Source organism: Equus quagga, chromosome 20, assembly GCF_021613505.1.
Source record: "Equus quagga isolate Etosha38 chromosome 20, UCLA_HA_Equagga_1.0, whole genome shotgun sequence".
Taxonomy (NCBI): domain Eukaryota; kingdom Metazoa; phylum Chordata; class Mammalia; order Perissodactyla; family Equidae; genus Equus; species Equus quagga.
In genome coordinates this window covers 997,694-1,016,175 of record NC_060286.1, presented here as the reverse complement: position 1 = coordinate 1,016,175, position 18,482 = coordinate 997,694, and the positions used below count along the sequence as shown (strand labels likewise).

Sequence of the window (18,482 nt, the reverse complement as noted above, 5' to 3'; positions counted from 1 at the left end):
AACCCCAAGTAACTATATCTTCTGTCGAAGACAGAACTGTATTAACTATATCTTCTGTTTCTTTTCATGTTTCCAACCTTACTACTCAACACCACAGATGTTCTGCCTGAATCGATTTGTCTCCTGACGATGTCTTACCCACCAACCTTTGACTTTCAACCAGTGCCACTTTCAACTGCCTTGGTATTATCTTGCCAACTAGGTTACAGTCAAGTGCTGCAAGAAGTTAAAACTCTGGAGCTATGTTCAAATCGATTCATCAAGTTCAGGCAAGGGCCCACTCTGGGATGTATTCTGCCATTCTGAGGGAAATCCATCTCTTCCCTTAGAGAGAAGCTCCTTCTGAGGAAGAGCGGTAAACACTCTAGCTGGGGTGTGGAAGCACACCAAGGGGAAGTCTGTGAACATGTTGAACTGAGTATAGTCCTAGTGAGAGGCCATTGGAGAGACGTCCACCAAGCCAGCCACAGAGATTGCCCAAGCTTTCCTCTATCACAGCCAGGGATAGGCCGGACCAAGAAAACAAGTCAGGGACTCCGGTTTCTATATCTTTGCTCACAGAGGCTGCCCTACCTGGAATTTCCTTTCTTTCCTCCTATCCATGAAGACAAGCCCTAGATTTTCTTCAAGGTCAACTTCCAGACTCGCTTCTTCATGGTACCATGTTTATCAAGCCTCTCAATATTTGGTAGTGTGAACAAGGAGGCAGAGAGTGTAGAATTAAGTTTGAAGAAAATAGTTTAAATGCATCCAGTTCTTACCCAGAGCAAATCCTATACCCAGAGATACCAACTTTCACTCATTAGTCAGGAAAATTTTTTAAAGATTAGTAACATGTTCTGCTACTTCAAGGAAAAAGTGGCAAAACAGCATTTATGTTATGATGGAGTTTATTTATAATTGCATACACACACAGAAAGTAATGCATTTTACAAAAGATCTAAAAGGATATATACAAAACTGTTAAAGGGGTTACCTCTAGGAGGGGAGTTTGGGGGAAAGATAATACAGGAGGCCTTCCACTTTTCATCCTATAGCTTTCCGTACTGTGTGAATATTTTACAATGCCAGTGTACACTTTCCCAATTTTTTAAAAATTTTAATGACAGACCTCAAGTTAAAAATGATAAGATTGGGGAAGTCAGAATAGAAGTCATAAGAAGTTCTAGTGAAAATATCAGAAACGTAATTAGTTCTTTTCAGAAATACACTATATTTATCTACTTGTTTACAAGAAAATAAAAATTCAATTCAGTAGATTGGTTTGTACAAGCAACCAACTGCGCTTTATCTAATGATATATATCAAAATATGTGTTTCTCTATATATTTCAAAGAAGACTGTTCATCCTTAAAACCATATTTTTGAGCTTTTCTGTAGCTAAAAATCATGGGATTCTATCCAGTGCAGTCTGCAGTGTGCATTTTGGCACACGCAGCAGAACATGTGGACAGAGCAAAGATCAATGGGAAGCCCGTTATCCTTGAGTTTGGCAAAGTGTTTAAACCTGTTTGGGTTTAAGTATTCAGAATGATGAAATGTTAGCCCATCTGAGACTTCAGCCCTTGTTCAGGTGCGATTTCGACAGCTGCGTAAAGGATTTATGCAAGTTTGGATGAATTCAAACACAGGTGTAAAAGATAAAAGGCAAGTGGAACAAACTACCTAAGATCATTCTTCCATGTTTCGCTGTCTTATTTGTGACTGTTGATTCCAATACCCTTTCATGCAACATCTATCTTATGAGTCATCAGAAAGCACTACCTTATTTTAATTTACTGCTAACAAAGAGTAAAATTTTGAACAAAATTATGCCTGGTTCTTCTCTCTCAACTCAACTCTTTCATTCCCTTGCGTTTCCTCCATCTTTTCTCCACAGCCTTCAAGTGGATTATTCTGCCTCCCTCAATCTCTTTGACTTGTAGACGTATTTAGCAGATCTTATAGCAGTGTCTCAAAATGGCACAGCAAAATCTTTCATATAATCATTCAACTATATTCTAATTGAAAGCCTTAATATTTTATGCTCAGAGAATGTAAGGCCTGGAGAGTGGCACAAAGTCTTATGTTCTTTGTTCCTTCCTTATCACACTGAACACAGTCTTTATTGATGCATTTTAGGCAAAACATAATCAGATTCCTAAAATCCAATTGTTAAAATGTTATACTCCATGAAGGAATGTTTTTAAAAAGGATTTTGTCTCAGTTTTGCATTGCCACAATACCTCAAAGTGAATTCAGAATAAGATGCACCATTCTCACCTAGATTTTGTCTAAAATACAAGAAACACCCCAACACAACTAAGATCTCACCACAGCAACAAGTAAGAGTGGCCTGACAGAAGTGACAGCCATGCCTGACAGCAGGGCTTGAAGGAGTAGGGTGACAGCAGAAGGGACATGACTGGCAGATTCGCTGTAGCTGCCCAAACTTGTTCATAAGGTCCTGTGCCACACAGCAGTCTCAAAGTCTGCCAGGAATTGTTGGAAGTACTTTGGGGTCCTTTATTAAAACAAAAAACAAAAAAACCCAGCAAAACACAGAAGAGAAACTCAGGTTATGTGTGCACCCATTTTTGGATGCTTGGAGCATTAGACAGGATTCAGGATCTCGGATTCTAGCTTAAATTAATAGCTACATAAATCCAGGAAAATCCCAAGTCCTGAGCCTCTTTTTCCTCATATGTGAAGTGGGAATAATAAATTCTATCCAATTTACTTTCAAAGCAGTTATGAGGCTCAAAGAAAAAGAAGAAACATGAAACTGTTGTTGCAAAGTGTTGAACACCATGGAAGCTAAGATTGTTAGTGTCATTTTACTAGTTTATAGACAAAAGAATGCATAATTTAATTTGCTCATAAAATTGTGTTTATGATATTATTGTTGAAGAAAAGCCTTAATTCCTCTGAAAGAGTTTGGGATATTAGAGTAAAAATTATTCCTTCTAAATTTACTAACTGAATTTACTTTTAACAGTCTAATTTTTGTTGCAAATGGAATTCTTAGCTGCAAAACTTTAAGACATTTCACGTCTATTCATTTGTGGCAGTTTTTGAAATCACGGAAAACTCAAATGTAATGAAAATCACAAACATTACAGTAGTAATGATTATTTGCTTTTCCAATCTTTTGAAAACTCTCTACTGCAGATTTCTAAAAACTCATTTTCTAAAAGAGCAAAGAGAAATAAAGACTCATTATAAAAATACTCAAGACATCTAGCTTTTGCATCCAGCTATCTGCCTAATTATCTTCAATTTTTTGAGCTACTGATATGCGAACTTTCCAAATTTTTTGTTGCTTTCTTTTATCATCCTCGTAGATTTCCAGCAACCAAGGGTTTAAAGTAATTGAATCGTGCTTCTATATTGTTCCTAGAAATAGAGCTGAAAAGGACCTCACCAAAACCTCCTTTTTTTCTTTTAGGTAAGGAAACAGGTCTAGAGAGTGGATGACTAACTCAGCAAAGTACTGAAAAAACCAGGATCAACCAGGTCTCCTCATATGCTCCTCAGTCCTTTCCAGAACACCAGCCAGCTGTCCTAATTTGATGGTTCCAAACATAATCCACTTTCCTTTATATGCAGCACACAATGGAAGAAGCCAAACTAGAGAAGAAACAATTGGACACCACATTGGAGGGGTGTGCTGGAATCCCAAGCTGCATTCCTTTCCCACTGAAGGTTTCTTCGTGACAGCAAAGTCATTTTCTAACGTTAAAGTCTTCCACTTTGCTCCCACCGTGAGTCCTTACTATCTTACAGCCACCTCCCCGAGAGGCCGTTCTGGCCCTCCAAACGGAATCCCCGCCGAACTCTACCGCATCCCCTCGTGTTAGTCCTCGGCACTCAGAATTGTTTCTTTGTGTATTCCATCTTCCCCGGTGAAATAGAAGCTCCACGACAGTAGGGCTGCTGTGTTGCTCATCAATCATTTCCCAGCGTCCAGAATAGTGCCCGACACTTAGAATACATAGAGGTAAATATGTGCTGAATGAACGTGCTGCTTACTTTGTAACTGAATCAAACGCATTAACAGCGCTCCCACCACGTGCGTTTCTGCCGGGGCAGATTTTGAGCAGCAGGAATTAACCAACAAGATTCTTCCTATTTATTTTCCTATTACCATGGTTGATAATATTAAGAAAATATTTTATCTCGCTTTCTTCTGCATTTATAAGAGAAAATACACTTCTCATGGGGAAAGAAATGTTATCTTTGCCCTTTAATTGGACAAATGTCTGAATCGATTTTTCCAATTTTTGGAAAACAAAAGTTTGTCTAGTACTCAAAAGAGAGATTTTTTTCTGTCCCCCCTTAACTGTCCAGGCACTGTGGTCTCTTTGCCCAGAAGTCCTCTCAAAATGTTTCTCCTTAAAAGCTTTTAAGAACACCCAGGGCTCTTTTGTGAAGAAGGCTATTTTTAAGAGAGCGGAGAGGTGGAGGAAGGAGTCAAACAAAACAAAACAGAAAGATTGAAACCTCTTATCTATTTGCCTTGTCCACTGGTGCTGGTAAAACACAGTGGCTTTGTCTATCACACTAAATGGCTCCTACACACTAAACACTCCTCACAAGGAATTAAGCGTTTTCAGCAACAGCTGGCTCACCTACTTAATTGGGATCCTTAAAAGTCTGTGCATAGCAGAGACGGTGGAAACAAACTAGCTAAATGTTACTTGTCCGATAAATTAACATATAGTGTTGGAAGCTGACTTCTAACTCCACATGATAGCAAAACTCAAGCCAACTAAGGCAAGGAGGAGAGGATGAAGTTCCACTGGCACCTTTTCTTTTGAAGTGGCCCCAACCTCAAAGCCTGTATTTCATTTGGGAAAATCTTTTGCTAAAACCACTTCCCATGTGCAGCCCATCTGGAGGACCATAATCTAGTCTTGCCTGCAGCAAACCGACAATAATGATGCCTGCCTTTCATCACAGATCCCCAAGCACGAGACAGACATTAATTAATGCCCCAACACACCTGTGAAGTAGGGAAGTATTATTATCCCTGGCTCACAGATGAGGAAATCCAGACACCAAGAGGTTAAATGGCTTGCCTCAGGCCACAGAGTGAACCAACTACAATGCAGAACTTTCTAGTAAGCGGGGCCCTCCTTACTGGCTTCAGCTCTGAGAAACTTTGAGGTCATCCCCACGAGCAGAAGCATTTCTAGTTGAGGTAGGCTGCAGACAACTTACTTATCTTTCTCACGGTAAGTTTAGACCCATTCCAGAACACAAACGAATTCCGTGCCCAAAGGTGTTAAAATGCAGAAACAAGAAGAGAATCTGGCATATTTATATCTTTCAGGGCCCTTCCCAAAGTATCCTTTAGTGATCATGTCTGATGGGAAACAATCAACCCTCCGTCCCCAAAGTTCAGAGAACATTAATTGAGCGCCTACTGTGTACCAGGCATTGCAATTTCAGACCCGGCTCCCATCTCCCCTCCAGAGAACTCCAGTGTGACTTCACTGAAATAACTACAGCAACTCTAGGGTCAAGTGGAAATTAGAAATTACTCTAACTAAGCATGGCTTCTCTCTTACGCAAAGTTTGGCAAGAGAGATACAAAAATAACCAAGAGAATCTGAAAGGTAAATGACACGATCATTCTACACCAGGACAGCCTTCCTGCTAAAGTCACAAAATCTTGCAGCCACCCAACTTTTAAACAGCCTTTCAAAAGTTCTACCAATATGAACAATCCTAGTTCTATTAATAACAAATAAAACTATTCATCACTAATTGAATCTTTCTATGTTCCAGGCTTTACAGAAGATGTCACATTTAATATTTGCAACAACCTTCAAAGAAGTTCTTAGTATTTTCCCTCATTTTACAGATGAGGCAATAAGGCTCAGCGTGTCAGACAACTTGCCAGTAAGCAGCAGAGCCAGCATTTGAAACCAGGTCTGCCCACCAAGTCCATACTCTTAACTGTAAGATTTTACTACTTCTTTTCTGATGCTGATTGAGGATTCCTGATTGATCATCTCTCCTTCTTTTACTATTCCTTTACTCTTAGCACTGTCTTTGAAGGCTTTTGAATAGTAGCCAGGTATCCCTAGCATGAGAATAAACCTCATAGCAAGACTTTCCTCGAGGAGTCTCTGCTCCCCACTGGCCCACCCCCCAGTTTGCAGCACAGCCACACTTTGAGCTTTCAGACCTGTGCTGTCCAAGCCCTGGGAAGACTATCTTCTGCTGATGTTACATATAAGATTTCTGTTTGAAGTAGAGCTCCTTATTCAAGGTGTACTGGGACTATTTCTATACTCTTGACCTCCTATTTGGTTCGAGCTCCTGATTTTAACCTGACCTCAAGCTTGTGCGTAATAAGTGGTTCATTTCTTCATCCGTTCGTGTATTAGTTTAGGCTGCAAGTATCAGACTAACCAAGTCAAACTGACAAACAGTAAAAAGGATTTACTGGTTGACTAAGTGAAAAGGCCAGCAGTAATGTGGGCTTCAGGTAAGGTTTGATCAGGACTCTGGCTCTGCTTCTCTCAGATTTGTTCTTCTCTGCATGTTTCTTAGACTGACTCCTTTCCTGGTTGAAAGATGGCTGTTGGTAGCAATTCAGGTTCCAGCTTCCTTGTTCATATCCAGGACATGGTGAGGAGAGGTGGAAGGGAAGAGGGAAAAAGAAAGAGAGATGGAGATTTTGACTCAGTGTCAAAATCATTGAGTGAGAATTATTGAGCTTTGTGTTGGTTAGACCACTCCTGAACCTATCTCAAGGCTAAGGAACTGACAAGAGCACTGAATGGCTCACGCCTGGATTACCTGATCCAATCACTGTGCCAAGGGCATGGGATTATCTGAAGGGTCTCAGATCAACCCACTCCATTCTGTATGGCTGCAAAACAGTGGCCAAGGGCTGGTTCCCCAAATGAAAATCTGGAGAGGGTTAGGAAGGAAGAAAAGGGGGATGAGGGCTGAGAAGGCGATCAATGAATGTCCTCCGCAGTCCACCCCTTTGGCTCCCCAAATGCATACAAATTCACCTTCTCATACATGCACTTTGGAAACTGTCCACACTTGTGTAAAGGAACTCACCCAGTGGGGCACAGCGCATACCTCATGTCGTCACTGCATCCAGCTGCAAGCCCGGGAACTGTGGCTGATGGTCAGACCTCTCTGACAAATCTTCCATCAACCCCTCATGGCCCAGTGACACATGGCTAAGAGGCAAAGTAACTTCCATCAACACACTTAATGCACAATGGTGGAGAGAAAAGAAGACAACTGCAATCTTTAAAAATCCCATTTGGAAAAGAGGGAGAAGGGAAGCAATGCTCATTGGCCCCAAGCCCAGAATATATATCATATCCTACTAAATGGTAATGTCAAGGCTAGAATATATGTATTGCATATTATTTACATATATTATATAAACATGTATTTAATCAACATAATATTACAATATGCATATTTCAGTGTCTTGGCAGTGGAATGAGTTCCGCAGTCAGACAATTAGCAAATTTGTCTTCTTTTGCAGGTAGGAAATGATTAACACAAGTGCTTGGAAAGAGCAGGGGTGTCAGACTTCTCTACCATTAGCCAATCAGAATCTACCTCTGGGGCTTGAAGTGAAGTCACTCTTGCCCACACTTCCAGGCTGCTACATAACACGCAATGGAGGAAAATCTAGATTCTGTTAAGATGTGAGAGTGAACAGGTGCTGGTAGAGATGCTAGTTGCCCAGCCTAATAGTCATTATCCTCTTTTTCTTTAATAATGGAAATCCAGATTTTGCTTGACAAAATTATAGACCTCACTGCCCAGCCTCGTTTATAGCTAAATGTGCACATGGGCATGAATTCTGGCCAGTGAGATATAAGCAAAACTGTTATGTGACAGATTCCAAGAAATTTCCTTTAGGGACAGCTGGCATGTCCCCTTTGCCTCTTCTCCTTTCCCCCATCTTGCTGTCTGGAACATGACTGTGAGGGCTGGCACTTTAGCCACCATCTTGGACTGTGAGGACAAAGGCCACTTCTTACAGATGGTGGAGTAATAAGCTGAAAGGAACTGGATCCCTAACTTCATGGAGCCACTAAAGCATCCATGAATTCTGTATCTCAAGACTTTGTTCACATGAAAGAGAAATAATCATTTACCTTATTTAAAGCCCTTGCGTGGGAGGGCCTTGGTAGTTTTGATTAACATTAACCTAGTTAGGCAACCCCAAATCTTTCATTTAACCAACATTTATTTGGGATCCTCCTGTGCTAGATTCCTTCCTCTTCAGCTCCTTTTACTCATTCTGTATCTGGACTAACGCTCAACCTACTCTGACACTCTGTGCCAACTCTTTTCCATAGTTTTCCAGGTCCCAGTTGAGAATTCTGCCTCCACGGTCCCCGTTTCCCAGGGCTTGGGGTGGCACTACTCCTCTTCTGGGCAAGCTTTCCTCTCACCCTGCTTAGATGCACGAGTTCAGATTTTTGCACGTCCTTATTCAGTTAAGCTGGATTTTATTTCATATTCAGGAGGAGAATGAATTATTGCATAGTCCTAGTATTTACCAATGCATTTGACCTGTTTTGTCTTCTTTCAAAACAGCAAACGCCCCTTTGACCCTTCAGCTCTGGCTTTCTCCTGTGAAATGGTTTTCTAACTGAGCGTCGCCAACATTTCCCAACTCAAACAAAACCTGATGTGAATTATAGCACAACATAGTGCACATAGATTCTTTATATTTTTATGGCTTTATGTCAGTGATTATGTGTCCTTGGAATAAGAATATGTGCTTTCTTTAATGCTTCTTGATGAAAAGAGTGACGATGTATTTGTTCACTGATTGGAGATAGGACAATGATGGTACCTGTGCCATTTATTGAACACTTACTGTGTTGCAGGAACCATACTTGCCACAGTAAATTACATTATCACACTTAAATCACACAATGACCCTATGAAGCAGGAGCTATTATCACCTACACTTCATAGATGAGTCAACCAAGAAGTTAAACAACTGCCAAAGATCACACAGCTGGTAAGTGGCGGAGGCAGGATTTGATCCTAAGTCTGAATGGCACCAAAATTCTCTGAGCCCACAAAAGGAACGGAAATTTTCCTGATGATGGTACCTTCCCTGCAGTCACAAAGACAGCCTGCCCTGGGCTCCACAGTCCATCTTGGATTCTATGGGAAAGCATATGCATAAGAAAAAACATCAATGCAGAACTTCCTTTTTTCAACTTTGGAAAATAATGTATGCTTCCCTTTTATCTGTTAAGTATTAATCTCTAGAATTCAAGCAGAGAGTCAAGGAGACCCCTCACTGAATAATTCATAAACCAGAAAACCCACCTGCTCAGGAAATTACAACATCCAGCACAACACTGTGTGTGTATATTTATATATAAAATAGATGTGGTTTTTTAATGAGGCTCTTTTGAAATTCCAGCATTCTTTTCTAAATATAACAGCAGTCTTTAAAGGTAGGTTCCCTGATATACATACAAAAGTCAAAATACCTGGCTCCTCCTCACCAGCCATCGCAAATCTTCTGACTGTAGTGCAGAGTTAGAAAATAAGCAGGGTCCACCTTACTAATACCAGCCCAGGCTCTGAGGGCTATTGACAGAACACGTGACAGTTAAGCCACCAGCAAAGGATATTTGTTTTAGCTATCTACAGTTTTATAACCGAATACAAGGAGACTGGAATGAAAAGAGTTCCAGAATGCATAGCCATGCTCATACTGTGCCACCTGGGCGCAGGACCTGGTCATCTCAGTGAACACCTGAGATATGAGAAACAGGCCTTGTTAGTCACTGGAAATGAGAGAATCAGTCTGGAAATCAGTGGGGCCATTGAGACAACAGCACAGGTTCAAGCGTCAACCTTGTGGAGGTAGACAAGGAACACATCTACCACATGCCACCTTTGGCTTCTGAGGGCTGCTATGAAAGATCCAAATCTGTATTTCAACCTTCCATACTTTAAGACACTAAAAGATTCTAGAGTGATACAGTTAAGTCATTGTATTTGGACTTATTCTTATTGTGGAGGCAAGAGGGGGTGTTTTAACCTTCCTTCCATTCTTACTCTACCTTTCCAAGAGCTCACTTCAGTTAGCTGAACTGGCTTCACCAATCCATTGATCATTTTCACTATTCAATTTTTTTTCTTAAAATGTAGCTCAAATCAAGGAAAATTGTGGATGCGTTGTGGATGCATCAAGCTCGCAAAGTCAGAGCTGTCCTATTCAATTCAGAAGCCACAAGCTACATGTAGCTACTCAAGTTTAAATTAATTAAAAATAAATAAAATTCAAAATTCAGCTTTTCACTCACAAAAGCCCCACTTCAAGCGTTCAACAGCCAGGTGTGACGAGTGGCTTCCACAGAGATAATCTGGATCTAGAACATTCCATCATCTCAGAAAGTTCTGTTGAGTGGTGCCAGTCTGGTCTAGATCATCAGAGTAAGAGATGCCACTGCTAAGAGGTTAAGGCTGTGTATGACAAATATTAACTGCAAAAAATATCACCTAATTGTCTCAGTGAATTTGAGCTATACTTTCATGATCTCACAGTTATCCATGAGCTGGTTATCTAGTTCAGCTATAACTTTCTACTAGCTATATGTAGCTAGAATTAAATTCAGCTGCACGTGACAAAAATACAAATTAACAGTAGCTTAAACACGCAAAGTTCTCTATTATGTCAAAGTTCCAGAGATCAGCAGTTCAAAGCTGGTATAGCAATTAGATTTATTCATTAGGGACCCTGGCTCCTTCCCAATTCCTGTTGTGTCACCCCCAGGGGATGGACTTCAGTGGCTTGTTCCAAGATGCTGACGAGTTCCTGTATTTATATCTACCTTCCAGCCAACTGGAAGGAGAAAAGGGAAAAGGATGGGTAGGCCTTTCCTTTAAGAATATTTCCATAAGTTTCAAACAACATTCTTGCTTGCATCCTAGCATCCAAAATGTAAACACATAGCACCGCTAGCTGCAAGGGAGGCTGGGGAATGTGCTGTTTATTCTGGTGGCCATAAAATTAATCGTCTTACTATTATGGAAGGAAAAAAGATGACTATTGGAAAGTAACCAGGGCCCTCTGCCACATTAATAGTGTTGAAAAATGTAAAATGATGAAATAAAAAGAGATTAAAGAGAATTCATTTTCTTAAGTGCAAGCAACATTGGTTAAAAGTCGAAGAAAAAAATTTTAAAGTATTAAATAAATGAAAATCTCTGAGTTTTTGGTGATTTTCAATAATCTGTATTTGTTTGGTGGTCATCTAAGTGCTGTGATTTCAGGAAGACCCTCCGTTCCTACACTCCCCTCCACAGAGCTCAGAATTCTTCATTTAACTTTCTCAAATGGGTCAAAACACCATCAACTACAGATTCATCTCTGTTAAGAAGATCTTTACAAGATACAAACCTTCCAGGGGATGGTAAGAATACACATTCAGGGGCCAGCCCTGTGGCCCAGTGGTTAAGTTCCCATGCTCCGCTTCAGTGGCCCAGGGTTTTGCTGGTTCGGATCCGGGGCACAGACCTAGCACCACTCATCAAGCCATGCTGAGGCGGCATCCCACACAGCACAGCCAGAAGGACCAACAGCTAGAATATACAAATATGGACTGGGGGGCTTTGGGGAGAATAAGAAGAAAAAAAAGGGAAGATTGGCAACAGATGTTAGCTCAGGTGCCATCCTCTAAAAAACAAAACAATATTCATTCATTCTCAAGTTATTATTAATTAGTCAAATCCAACTTTTGATCTCCAAAGACAGAGGGATTGACTGAACTGGAATTTTATGGGGAATGAGGAGAACAAGGAAAAAGTAATTTTGCAACTTTGGGATAGGGAAAACACGAGAGGAAAAGCACTGGGTATTTTGTAGACTGCCTGAGGGTGCTAATGAGCAGAATCAGGTCACTGGAAAGTTGAGAGAGAGGGCAGGTCAGGGTAGGAGAGAGGAGCGAAAGACAGAACGAAGGGCATCAATATGGAAGTGAGAGCTGAGAAAGCCTCAAAGATGCATTTTATCAGCTTGAAATTGTGCCTAGAGTTGACCATGAATATTATGTTTACATGATTTATTAGCAAAATATGCAAGGATACTTTTTTCTGTTAAGAAATTAAAAGGCATATAAGAGACTAAATTGCAGGGCTTGCTGAAGCTTACAACCTTTTTTTACACTCAACAACAAAAAAGAAATTCTGTTGTCTGAAGTAAAAAGCCTCTCTCGTGGTGTTTTGGAACTGTGTCAACTCATTAACTTTTGCTTTTAATTTAGCTGTTACTTTTTTAGAGATTCTACCTACTGAAAATAATAACAATGATAGCATTCAGCAAGACCTTGAAGGAAGGCACTATCCTAAGTTTTACCTCTATTATTTCCTTTAATCTTCACAACATGTCTTTGAGGTGATGTCATTATACCCACATGACAGAGAAGGAAACTGAGGCTCAGAAAGGCTAAGTGACTTGCCTGATAAAACACAACTAGCAGAGGCAGAGTCAGCCTCCAGACCTACAAAGCCAAGCGTCAGATTCCATGTTCTTAATTCCTTCACTTACACTGCCTCCCTACTTGGTGTTCATCAGAAATATCAATGACTCACATTTAGATCAAAAGTGACACCTGCCCAGGCCATATCCTGCACTCCTTTCTCAATGAAGCATCCTCCACGGGAGTGACGTGACTTTGAGTGTTCATTACGGAGATGGACTGCCGCTTTTTCCTACAGGCTTTTTCAGAGTCCTTCTCCCCCCTTCCCTGCCTCAAGCTCCCCACTGCAGCCACCATCACCACAGCAACCACGGTGTTTTCTGTCAATGGTGTCATCTAGTGGTCAGAGAGAGGAACTCATTTATTTAGTGTCCCTTGTCTTTGCCCTATCCTATTTTCTTCTTCAAGGATTTTTTGGGCAGAACATAGTCACCTCTTTTAACTCATCACACACAGGTCATTCAATTCTACCTTAAATAATCTCTTTTGTTCATATCCATTCATCCCCTTTAACTCCCTTTCTTCCCCTCCTCTTTCTCTCTTTGACAGATGTCTCTCCCATTCATCGTTTATTTTACTAGATGAAAAGTCAACCTACCGTATGGGGATAGCGGGCTCTGGAGTGAGACAGAACTAGATTTGAATTCCAGATTCATCATTTGTTAATTGTGAGACCTTAAGCATATTACATAACCTTTCTAAATCTCAGTTTTCAAATTGAAAAAATGGAGATGAATTATCTACTTCAAAGAGTTGTTATAGGAATGAGATTAACTAAAATAACTTAAGAAAAGCCCGAATGCCTACCTGCCACACAATAGCTGGTTAATGAATATCACTCATTTTGATGCCATCATGAGTAATGCATAAAATAATGATGCTATTGAATCAAAAACAGAGAAAGTCATACTTTTGAGGCTAACTGGTTCTGCTGAAGTGTCTGTAATACTTAAAATCTTTTAGTGAAGTCTCTTCCAAAGCTCTGTAGAAGCAGACTTCGTGAGGGAACACAGCTTGGGAAGCTCCTCATTTTGTGCTATTCTGATATTTCTCGCAATGTGATTAAAATATAAGATCAAAGAGAAAATACTATTTTTTAGATTGAGATATAATGACACATAACACACTAAAATCTTTTAAATAAGTTCCCATCCAAATCTCCACAAGCCTCTATCTACTTTCAGGGTCTTCTCCTTGTTGTAAATGTGTGATATTTCTTCGTCATGATGGCTGAATCAAATATTTGCGGGATAGCCTAGGTATGGAACCATCATTTGCAAACACTATTTCTACGCAAAAATGCATTCTAAATTTCAAAAAACTATAAATTGGGAATTTCTTCTAGTTTTGGTTTTAAAATTACGAAAAGCTTTAAAGTAAATTCACCCAAACTTAGAGTAGTATTTTTTTTTCCTAATGGAGGCCAGGACTTCTAAGTGGGTCTGCTCACAAAATAGAATGGAAGCTGTTTGCTGATACACTGGAGAAAAATGCTAAAATTCAATCTGCTCTAAGAAGCACTGATCATCTTCAAGCATAGTTTGTCATCTTAGTTACACATGGGGACAATAAAACAGATCCAGCCATAAGAGCCTACGAACTGGCATTTGGCAATATATGCAAATTACTGATTTATGTGATTTATCATAACGTAATGTTGCAAAGGCACTTCAGTGGAGAAAGGATAGTCATTTCAACAAATGGTGCTGGAACAATTGGACATCTATATGCAAAAGAATGAACCTTGACTGATACTTCACACCATATATAAAAATTAACCTAAAATGGGCCCTAGACCTAAATGTAAAAAATAAAACTATAAATCTCTGGAAGAAAACATTGGAGAAAATCTTATGACTTTGGGTTAGGCTGTGATTTCTTAGACTGACACAAAAAACATGATACACAAAAGAAAGAGTTGATAAATTGAATTTCATCAAAATTGAAAGCTTTTGCTAGTCAAAAGACTTGTAAATAAAATGAAAAAACAAGCCACAGACTGATAAAAAAATTTCCAAAATACGTATCTGGTAAAGGTCTTGAATGCAAAATATATGTAGAACTCTCAAAAAGCAATAATGAGAAAGCAAACAACCCAATTTAAAAATTGGGCTAAAGATTTAAACACTTCACCAAAGAAGATATACAAATATCAAATAAGCACATTCAAAGATATACAACATCATTAGTCATTGGGTAAAGGCAAATTAAAGCCATAATGAGATACCACTACACAGCTATTAGATTGGCTTTTTAAAAAAACCCTGACAATACTAAGAGCTGACATAGACGCAGAATGATTAGTACTTTCATGCATTCCTGCTATAAACAAAAAATGGTTCACCCACTTTGGAAAACAGTTTGGCAGTTTCTTAGACAGTTGTTCATACATATTCTATATGACTGGGCAACCCTCTCCTGGGTGAAAAAAGAAATGAAAATATATGTTCAAACAAAAATCTGAACGCAAATGTTTCTGGTGGCTTTATTCATCATCATCAAAAACTGGAAACAAGTCCAATGTCATTTGACTGGCAAATGGGTCAGCAAACCATGGTGCGTCCCAGTGATGGAACAAGACTCAGCAGCAAAAGGAACACAGTACTGGTCCCCACAGTAACATGGTGACTGCATTGCGCTGAGTGAAAGCAGCCAGCCTCAGAAGACTGTGGACTCTGCGACATTCTGGAAGAGGTGAAACTACAGGGGCAGAAAAACAATCAGTGGTTGTCAGGACCTGGGGGTCAAGAGCCAGTTGACGACAAAGGGGCATGACAAAACTTTTGGCACTGATAGAATTGCTCTATGGCTTGATTTTTCTGATTGTTCCATGACTATATGCTTTTTCCAAAACTGTGCACTAAAAAGGGTGAATTTTACTGTCTATAAATAATAACTCAATAAAAAATGTAGTAATGTAAGTGAAGGAATTCAGTTTCACGGGTTTTTTTCAGGAGGTAGATAAAATAAATATTTAAAATGTCTGTTGTCTTGCAATCCATATGTACAAAAAAATGTAAAGTGTCACAGTTATTAAATGATACGCAGAGCTATTTTTGATATGTTATTAAATAAGAAGCAGGTTGTATAAGAACATGTATGGTATATTATAAGTTCCATTGGGAAACAAACATCCATAGAAAAAAGATTACACCCAAAACATTAACAGTGGTTATCATTGGGTGGTAAAATTACACATTTTCTTTCTCTCCTTATCTCTATTTTCTAATTCTCCTACAATGAATATACGCAATAAGAACAAAGGTATAAATCCTTCTTACCAATATCATTGGTTTTGACATATAAATAAAGAATTTTAGTGCAAGAAGGTATCTGAGATCATTTTGTTTAATGCACAAATTTAATGGACAACTAAAACTTCAAGAGGTCAGATGACTTCTCTGAGGATCGCAGGGAAGGAACTGGCATAATTAAAGGGAACACAAAACTTTTATGCAAATGCTTGTGTATAACAATAACTAGAAAGAATCAATACGTAAGCTGACAGTTATTATTTTTTTAAATTGTGTCCAACATTTCCTTTCCAACCTGATAATGGGGATGTATTTCTAGAAAAGAGGCTGTCCACCATGAAAACCACCTTCTGCTTCATGCCCCCTCTCCCACAGTGGTAAATTAGACAGACAATGGGCTGTGCCCACACACTGCACCTTAGCAGGAATTATCAGAGCAAGAAATTAGCACACGTTCTGTCCTCGCTTCCACCTGATGAAGGGAACTTTCACTCTTTTGCAAATATGAAATGACACTAAAACAATTTTGAAAGCATTTTTTAAAAACCTTAATGTACTCTAATACTCTAATAATTGAGTGTGCATTAGGAAGTAATTTTTAAAGAATTTATACTTACCAGCCTTAAGTCCCACACAGATGAAGTAAAGGAAATCAAAATCAAACATATAATTGCCAGTATTACAGGATTTAGATTGATGAATAAAGGAGATTCATTGACTCACAGAATATTAGAGTTGCTAGGAAATCTAAAAGATCTACTCACCCACCTCCTATCCATTGTATCATTTTAAAAAAACATAGCCAGAGAACTTAAGAGCTTTGTCCCAAGTCTCACATCATGTTAGGGCCACTGGACCGCAGGTCTCCTTCTAGTCCGCAATGGGAGAGGGAAGAAGCCACAAAGGAGAATGAAGAATCTAATAGCACCCTCGACTTTTCCATGTGCTAATTGAAAGACAAAGCAATTTTTGTTAATGTCGAGTTTAGTTGACTCATATTTTTTAAACTGGAAAGAGAAAAATCTTGGCCTATACAGTCACAGCAGATGATGTTTCTTTTGGGGAGGTAGATTTGGCAGATTATTATTTACTATCAAGTAAGCATTGTGTTACTTCTGGTACATTCCAGACGTACTAGTGTTGATGAATTACATTGCTGTGCTTGCGGCCACTGTCTAGCAATATCTGCAGTCAACAAGCTGGCTCACATAATAAGAGAAAGAAAAGTGGGGAAGAAGGGGAGACATACTATTAATCCTAAATCCTAAATGTGTCAAGAAATCTTCTGGGATTTATTAGGTTGGGAAGTTGCCTTAAGGATCCATTTAACATAATTTCAAAGATAAATGGAGCATGGAGAGCCATCCCTCAGAGATTGTTCTTCAATTGGATCAGCATAATTTGGTGATGGTCTCAAGACATTTAGCAAAATTTTTTAATGAATGTAATTTTTGATGCAGAAGTAATATATGCCAAATGTTTTTTAACAAGAAAATGACTCAGAAAAATATTTAGAAAGAAAAAAAAATAACCCATAATCCACCATACCAAGATCACAACCACAGTTATAATTTTGATATATTTCCTTCCAGATGTTTTTCTGTATATGTATTTGTGAGTAAATTTTAAAACATTTACTTAAACATAAAATTAATACATAATCCTGTTTTGTACTTAACAGTAGAATCATAGAAATTTATTTTCATGTCAGCAAACACAGATTCACAAAATTTTTAATGTTGGACATGCCTCTGTAAATGGCTATTTAGATTGGAAACAGATTTTTATAAATCAAAAATGTTATCTGCTACATAACTGATTTATATTATTAGTAGATTGATAAGTGTTTCCTGCACAAAAATATCTCGAAGAGAAATAGCCAGATAGAAGAATATGTACCACTTAAATGTCTTCTGTTTCTGCAAAAAATTGTCCTCTAGAAAGGTTGTGCCAACTTATACTACCATCAGCAGTACATGAGACTGTCAGGTTTGCTACTCCTTTGTCAAGAGCAGATATTAACAATTTTTAAAAATAGATATTTTTCATTTTAAAGGTGAGGAAATCATAGTTTTTATTTGTGCTTTTGTTCATTAGTGAGATTGAATATTTTACATATATTTATTAGCCATTGGAATTTTTTCCTTTGTAACTTGACTTTGCCCAATTTTCTATACGTGTTGATATTATACGTGTGAGAGCTGTTTTCACAATAAGATATTCACAGAAATTCTGATCGATACTAGGATAATGGCAGCTGGCTGAATCTAAATCTCTTCACACATCCTCCCCAAAATCACACGATCAAAAAGAACAAATAATGCACATATGTCCCAGGAGACAGAGAATGCTTCAAATTACTTTTCAGTAGAGAATAAACACTAAAATCCAAGATGTGCTACTACATTTCCTGCTGCCACTGCAGTGTGTAGAGAGTAGTGGGAGGGTAGACTTAAGACACTGCATGGGACGTGGATGAAACAGACTAAGCCACTCCACAAAGAGAAAGCCCAACACTAACCTCTTACAGTAAAAACAAATCTGGAACTTGGTGGATGACAGCACCAGTGACAGAGAATTCAGCAAAACTTGAGGTGGCAGTCTTGAATAAGCATTACTTCTGGAAGAAAACAAACGATAAATTGAGAGGGAGGAATTACTCTTCTGATATGTAGAAGTGAAGGAAAAGTAAATAAGAGGAGGAAATTAGGGTTCTGCATAAATAAAAGAGAATCACAAG

At 38.9% G+C, this 18,482-nt stretch overlaps 1 long non-coding RNA gene across 3 annotated transcripts; it reads right to left on the bottom strand.

The window, feature by feature from the left end:
* Window positions 1-888: 888 nt before the first annotated feature.
* LOC124230963 (uncharacterized) lies at window positions 889-18,352 on the bottom strand. Of its 3 annotated transcripts, none has more exons than XR_006886323.1 (4): window positions 18,264-18,352; window positions 7,087-7,190; window positions 6,793-6,906; window positions 889-6,600 (listed from the first exon to the last, which is right to left on the bottom strand). It is a non-coding gene; the product is annotated as an uncharacterized LOC124230963 (long non-coding RNA). The 3 variants fall into 3 exon arrangements; XR_006886324.1 differs by having other exon boundaries at window positions 889-6,596; XR_006886325.1 differs by lacking the exon at window positions 18,264-18,352 and adding an exon at window positions 8,953-9,145.
* Window positions 18,353-18,482: the final 130 nt, after the last annotated feature.